Here is an 8,257-nt window from a genome sequence, read left to right as displayed (position 1 = left end):
TGTGTATTGTCCACAAATAATTGTTGTGTTTTGTTGTAGTCGGTCCTACTGCACTTAATATAGAATAACCATAACAATATTAGCAAGTGGGTTGTGTTTGGTTCGATGAATCAGGAAAACAGAATTAATCAAATTGCAGCAGCCTTTATTCGATCCCTCTCTTTCTCTCTATTATTATACAAAGAGTATAGGTATCGCTGCTAACCACTGTTTATGATGGTGGTCATTATGGTTGATCACGACAGAGAACAGAAAACTGAAACAGGTTCGAAAGTTGTACGTGATCAAGAATGATGGCGGTGTAATTTGAAAGGAGAGGGATTGAGGTGGTTAGGGATGAAGGTGAGGTGGTGGTTTCGTGGACAAAAGAAAAAGAGAAAAGAAGTGTTGCAGTGGAGGTGATCATGGTGGTGTTGAATTATGATCATAAAAAGAAACGAATTAGTGATGGATTGGTGGAACCATGGTGACAGTTTTGAATTGGGTTGTCGAACAAAAAAGGGAATTGAAAAGAGAGATGGAGAGAGAGATGTTTGGAAGATGGTGACATGATGGTCCAGTGGTGGTTCACCAAGTGATGGCTTTCAATGGTGACGATGATTATAGTGGTTTCAAGGTGTGGTGATGTTTGATGAAGGTGGTTTGGTTCAAGCTAAATTCTCAAAAGAAACAAGAAGAAATATTTCACCCATTCGTCTTTAATTGTAATAAGTAATTTTGCAGGTTGAGGTACTCCGTTGTTTTAAGATGATTTGTTCATGGTTTAGGGTAGTGGAGCCTTGGTGGTTGTGGCTATCATAGGTGATGGGAAAAGTTTGGTTTTACAATAAAAAGAAAGGAACTAGAAATGGCTGTAGGAGAGTTTGTGTTCAAGATAAGAAAGAAATAATATGTAAACAACTTATTGCTCCACATTCCTCATTGATTTGCTAGATCACGAAAATAACAAAAAGGAAACAAAACTTTTGACTGTGAAATATTTGTAGAATTTGTGAATGAATGATTGAATGGCACTTGTGGTTCATGGAGTAGTTTAACTTAAAGGAACAAGATTTAACATTTAATTAATTGTTTTTATTAAGTAGTCGAAAATTATGGCTCAATTCAAAGAATGGTGTGCTATAAAACTTTTTCTATAACTTTTTAAACAAATTAGTTAGCTAATTTCAATTTTCCAATATAGTCTAATAAGATAAGATAAATACAACCAACCGATTATTTTGAGAAAAGGATGACAACTACTCAAAGCTTATTTAATTACATATTTACATCTAATACTTAGTTAACGTTTTAAATTAATATAACTATGTATTATATATATACATATCTATATACACATAAATGTTCGTGAATCGTCGGGAACAATCGAATGTTAATTGAATGTATGAACATAGTTTCAAGGTTTTCGAGACTCAACATTACTGACTTTGCTTATCGTTAAATTCGTATAAAGATTAATTTTAAATTTGGTCAAAAATTTCTGGGTCGTCACATCCTTCCTCCTCTTTTCACATCTCAGGCAAGATCTAAGTTTTCCTTCCTCATTTTTTCACGTTTCACGCTAAATCTAAGTTTTCCAACGCCGCTGACCACCGTTTGACCGGCGTTGACTGGCATTGACTGACGTTGACCGGCGTTGACCGAGTTAGACACCGATTTCTCGTTTGGACAATTTTCCTGAGTAATCACCGATAACTCGGCCAGGTCAACCGGGTTTTGCAACAATGGGTGGAATATTACTGTAGTTAGACCAACTAGAATTAAGAAAAGCTGAGACTTTCCTTTAGAGATATACCACTTTATTCATGTACCTAGGATTCTTTCTATAAGTTCGTTTAAATCTTCTAAGGTTAATGTTGGGAGTAGGGATATCCGTCTTAGCCAGAATCTTCAAAGCCTAAACTCTTAGTGACAAGTCAATTAGGTTCAAAGCCCAGTTGATTGAGGTTTAGTGTTTATTCTAGGAAGTTAAACTCTTATGATAGTTCCCCACAGTATTCTATTCTTCATATCTATCCATTTTATCTTTATAGTTTGTATTACTTTTAGTTAATCTTAATCATTCACCACTTGTCACTAGGGTTAACTATGTAGGTACTTTTATCCACGTTACTGAGCAAACATACAAAAATATGAACCTGAGTTATATTTACCACTTACTCGTTAAAAGGAAGACAAGTAGGTGAACTATAGCTAGGAAACCCAGCTAAATATAAATAATAAAACCATTACTATCTTTTGGTAACTGATTCTGACGTTTTGCGACCTAACGACACTGCATAAATAAAACCGTCCATTTTGGCCATAACAAGAGGGAAGTAAGTTTTGGCGCCGCTGTCGGGGAATCGAATTTTCTGTTTGTTAAGGTAACCATTGATTCTGTCAGGATATCTGAGTTTCTTGAGTGGTGTCTAAGAAAGACAATTATGCACGGACTTGGTTGTTGGATTTTCCGAACAGTCTCCAATTATATTGGAACCAAAAGGATCACGCCTCTTCGTTGTCGGCCTGGCCACTTGTTTCACAGATAAATTGATAAGGAACACACATGCTTAATAAATAGGGAGTTTGTCGGTATAGATTTAAAGTCACCATTATAGTAAACCCTTTATAAAACTATAAAGCAAAATATTAAATATGGTAATAATTTCTGTAGATTTCAGTTCAAACATAACTGATTACGAAGAAAGTGCGAAAGGCAGTTGCTCTCCCACAACTTCGAAAACCAGAGAAGTTTTTCTTTATAAACATAAAAATGAAACAAATCTAAACCTTGATGAGTCTCATCAAGATTTAATTCTTGATCCTTGTAGTCCAAGAAGCCGGATAACTTCATCCGACTTAGAGATTTCATTGCTTTTGGATAAGTTTTACTCAAATGAACCAGGATTTGACCCTATTCATGATCCAAAAGGGAGGTTAAGTGTTAATGACCTCATCATTATGGAAGATGAAATACGGGAAGAATACCCAACTTTCAAATATCCGGACTTGTTTGAATATACTCCAAAAGAGAAACGACACAATGATAAGTCAAAAGCTCTATTTACTGAAAATCTAATAAATCCTAGCAGAAGGTTAGACATCTATAGAGAATTCATTAGGCACCTCTATTCCTCGAATTTCCCGTTTTTAAAATTTCAAATAAATCTATTAAAAGAGCTGCGTAATCAAGTTCGTTCTCTTCACAAACTGTTAAAGGAATGTGGGAATGATATTTTTGTCAAGTATAAGGATGCAGAAATCAACATCAAATTTGATTTAGAGTCATTCGTCGGTTTTCTACCTCACATCAGTGATAAGGAATTTTCTCAAATTCATATCAACTGTTATGTCGCCGCAATGATTTCTGAATTAAAATTTTGGATTGAAAGTAAAAAACCTAATCCTGTTTCAAAATATGGAGCTCGAGATTTCTTCTACTTTGATCCAGCGTCATTTCTCATCAAATAATTAATAGAAGTTTTTTCGGATTCAACCGAGGAAAGAATACATCGGAATTTCTTCGCAAAAAGAAAGGAAATATATTCTGAACTCGTGCAGATCCTCACTATGTCAAAATTTCCATTTACAACTCCTCAAAGAAAGGTTATTCGAGAAATATATGAAAACTTTAAATTTACTATCGGTGATCCTGAGTGCGCGGAAGATCTTTTATTTCAAGACACAGTGTCAAAACTTCTTTTCGAACTAATTATTGAGATACTGGACCGAGGGATGGAATTTCAAACATTAAGAAATTTGGAAGGGCTTTGGTTAAACTTATGGATGACATCGGATATTTACAAAAGCGTGAGCGTAAAATGCTAAGTGATTTTGAAATATTTTCAGTACACTCCACTTATTTACTCCAGTGATTTTGAAATATTTTCAGTACACTCCGCGTCATTTCTGGAACTTAGTTGTGGAACCTGTGTAATTTGTGTTATTAATAAGAATTTTTTTTACTCTGTTTGTTTGTCTTTTTCTTTTTAATTTTAGTTTAATTAGTAGAATTAACCGGATTAAAATCCGAAGCAAAATTTTATAAATCCTAACATTTATGATATATTTTAAAATTTTAAAATATGAAAAAAATCGTGAGTCGGGTCGGAGAAATAAGCTCGTGCGCCACATGGACCCAACCTTTTTCTCATTTTCTTTCTCCTTTCCCTTTCTTTTTCCTTTTCTTTTTTTTCTCTTCTTCCTCCCTTTTTTCTTCTCTCGACCGAAGGCACACCACCACCACCTCCATCACCAATTTTTGACCAATTTCCATGATTCGAAGCACTAGTCTAAGTCTCTCGTGCCATCTAAACTCGTTCCCGCTGTTAATTACGCACGAAAGGTACTCTTTCACGGTTCAAAAAATCAAGTTTTTGCTTAGAGTCAAATTTTTTACTTTTGTAAAAATTCGTGTTTTATGCCCAATTTTGATTCCCTACATGCTTAGTTAGACAATGTAATTGATATGTGTTAGTTTTTAGGTTCGATTGAGGCGTTTTAGTTCACTTTTAGCGAACGATTCGTGAATTTGACTTTTTAGGCTAGAAATTGGTGAAATTCTTAGAAATTTTATGTTTTGCTAGCTCTTTTAGGCTTAGTGATTCATCTAGTACACTTAGAAACTAGTTTGGGAACAATTTAGGATTGTTTGATTGAAAATTGAAGTTTTGATAAAAATGTACGAAATTAGGCTTTAGGTTTTTCCTAACGTTAAAACGTTTTTAAAACTTAGGATTACTTGAAAATTATTCTAAATTTAGATATCATTGACTTACAAATAAAATTGGAACCTAGTCTTTGATTTTTCTTATATGTACGTTTTGATTAAAATGAATTGTTTTCGAAAAAAATAGTCTTAAATCACGACTTAAGGACGTTAGAGGAAAAGTTTGATGTTTAAAAATATTTAAGGTAATTAAAAATGGTCATTATGATCATTGTATGCTTAAAAATCATCTTACTTTGATCAAAATTGCTTATTACGACTAACTCGCTATAATTATTATTTTTAACATTATTTGTTGCAATCACGGGTATGCTTCGAATTTTGCTTAGGAATAAGTTTATAGTCAGTTTAGATATTGTTTGCGGTAGTTTTGGCTATAATTGATAATAACAGGGATATGGAAAATGCCATTTTTAAAGCTCTCATTTCGATTTTTTTTCGAAAAATATAAGCATTTTTCATTTCTAAGTGTTATTATAAGTCTTATTATTTTGGAATATAACCTACATTGTTTGACTCTTGCAGATGGCTACCTATCTTCCAGACGAATACGAGTTTCCCCACTCCATTCACGGGCAAGATAACCCGGGAGAATATGAGTCGTTTACGCGTAATTGGTTAAATAGGCAAAAGGGTCACAACAAGTATATCAACACGGAAATAATGGAACAGTGTGAATGGGCATATGAGTTGAGAAGAATCTTAAGTTTTACGGCAAATGGAAAAACTCACAGCGCCTGGAAAAAGATGTTTGGGATTAACGAACGGGTGTATCAGGAACCGTTTGCTGAGTTTATGGCAATATGGAATTAAAAAGCAAACGTCGACCCAGAGAAGTACAATAGTCGTCTTTGCATCCATTTCCGCATGCAAAACAACATGCATTACCTCACTCTTGCACAGTTCTCCATTCACCTAAAACTGTACAAGAGAACTCATGTTAACCGCTCAGTGTTCAAAAGAGGGTACACTACTTTGGACCCAATCGATTATCAAATCTTTTTTCAAACCTACACCGCCGATCAGGTTGACCGGAGGTCAGGTAAAAAGGCCTCCAGTTTTATTAACCCCTTTCATCGCATCCTCCACCACCTCATCGTCAAGATTCTTCATCCGAAAACCCAACATAGAGGAGCTGTCACCATTGCTGACATGCGCCATATGCACGCCATGATCCACAACCAGAACATGCAGGTTTCATATCTTCTGGCCCAGGCATTCACTAATGAGAGGAACACGCCGAGTACAGTTGCACCAGTTTTGGGAGCCGTTGTCACCGAACTTCTTCGTCGGATGCATATTTTGGGTAGTATTGAGGGATTGGGTTATCGAAGGGTAGCTGAGTTAGAGAAGATCGGGTATAAAGTGTTGCACAACTGGCAGTTCATTCGGGTACAAGATCAGCATTTGATAGTTTTAGCTAATCCGACAATTGCAGATTCGGTAGATCGGACAGTGCTTGGTGTGACAATTAGGAATTTTAGACCTAACACAAGGATGAGGAATGGTAGGGTGCGATGAGGTTCGCAGGAGCCGAGGGATGAGGATGATCCCACAATGCATGGTGGGCCCAATGATACTGACACCCACCGACACTCATCAGCACGTCAGGAGGATCAGCCACGCTTTGAGCCATATCATTACCACATGGGGGATTTACCTGGGTGGAGAGATGGTTCGCTGAGATTGTTATCTTTCAGAATCTATATCACTTCACGCATTATGCAGCCAGCCAGCTTAATATCCCACCGTACCCTCACCAGTATCCTTTGATGGTCGCCCACAGAGAGCCTAGAGACGTAGGGACTAGTTATCAGCGCCCACCACCACCACCTCCTCCTCCTCCTCCTCCTCAGTATCATTATACTCAGCACACAGTCTTTCCTTTTCCACCTCGGGAGCAGAGCACATGACACGAGGATTTGGCTACCCCCATTTTTGGGACAAACCTCGTCAGCACCCACAGAGATACACCCACTGCTGCTCAGACCTCCGCATGGGATCAAGCTGTGAGCTGAGGTATGGCTGAGGATGTGACACAAGGATTCGGAGGAATGGGTATGCATAACGATTGGGGTCAGGATCTGATGGAAGGACATGGATGGCGTACAGGGCCCATGATTCATACCAGCACCTCATCGCTTACCAGACTGATTGCACGTTCAGACGAGGTTCGTTTCAGAATATCTTTAGGAGTGAACACTTCAGAATTGGCACAAAAGTTCACCACCGACAAGAATATAGCCGACGAGACGCAATCAGCTCTAAGGAACCCGAAGCATCCCCGCATGAGCGTATCATATTCTCTCCCTCCACACCATCCAGATCAGCCATGATTCTCCCTATCTCTCTATTTCATTTTATGATTACCTGTGATGTTATTACATCATTACATTATGTCTGTACGTCCAATCTTGGGCATAACTACTTTTTATGTTTAAGTTTGTATGATATTGGTGGAATAAAATTAAATGAATAAACGTCACAAAACAAATGACGATCGAGACCGTACAAGATGGAAACACAACTTGGAGCAAGGACTCATTGAACAAGAATGGCGCCACTACGAGATTAGAAAAAACCATAATCCACGAACCATCCATTACACGCCTTGCAACCATAGGGGAGTACTACGTCTTCACCATTATTTCAATAGAATATATGCAATATATTATACCACTTCAAACACTAAGTGTGGGATTAGCAACCCCATCAACATAAACTTTTCATAACAAAAGAGCTTTTCAAAACCTAAGTGTGGGATACTCCGTATCCTTTACATTGAGGACAATGTTACTTTAAAGTGTGGGATAGCAATATTGCACATAACGATTCTCGCAAAATCCTCAAGTGTTTATAAAACTAAATTTTTCACAAAAATTTAAAACTTTTCGAGCCATAAAACACTTAGGATTACAAAATTCTATAAATTATCAAAAAGTTTTTGTTACGAAATAGACAAAAGGGTAAAACAAGATCAAAACTTTTTGCAAAAACCTACCCAAATTATCCAAAAGAGCATTGCATAATGAAAGTCATAGTTCAACCCTAATCGAACCTTAAATGAACTCCTATCTATCCAACCCTTTACACCCTTTAACCTCCAAAGTCACCATCTCTTCACGACAAAAGCTGAGTCTATAACTGAAAGTTCTCTCAAATAAGTGATGGAGATTTGAGTCATGATCAAGCGTATGACGAAGAATGCAAACATGACTGTCTATGAGCGATTTCATTTCTTAGAACTATAGGACACCCGATACACTTTCGTGAATTGAGTGACCCGAGTGAGATAGCTTTAGTTATGTAACCTCCTCTCATGCTTGCGGGAAAAGGTTCGGGAATAACGAAAAGAGTAAAACCAATTTTTCGCTCCTACGTCTTGCGAAACAAAGATCGCTTGATCACTACAAATAGAAATCTTGTGTGCTAAAAGCTCGAAAATTTGCTTGAGGATAAGCAAAGTCTAAGTGTAGGATACTTGATATTGTCTAAAAAGTTACGTTTTTACCTCGATATTAGAGCCCAAAAATAATAAAGTTCCAA

The sequence above is a fragment of the Rutidosis leptorrhynchoides genome, chromosome 5, assembly GCF_046630445.1.
Source record: "Rutidosis leptorrhynchoides isolate AG116_Rl617_1_P2 chromosome 5, CSIRO_AGI_Rlap_v1, whole genome shotgun sequence".
Classification (NCBI taxonomy): domain Eukaryota; kingdom Viridiplantae; phylum Streptophyta; class Magnoliopsida; order Asterales; family Asteraceae; genus Rutidosis; species Rutidosis leptorrhynchoides.
The sequence above is the reverse complement of the archived record's forward strand: the minus strand, read 5'-3'. Positions refer to the sequence as shown.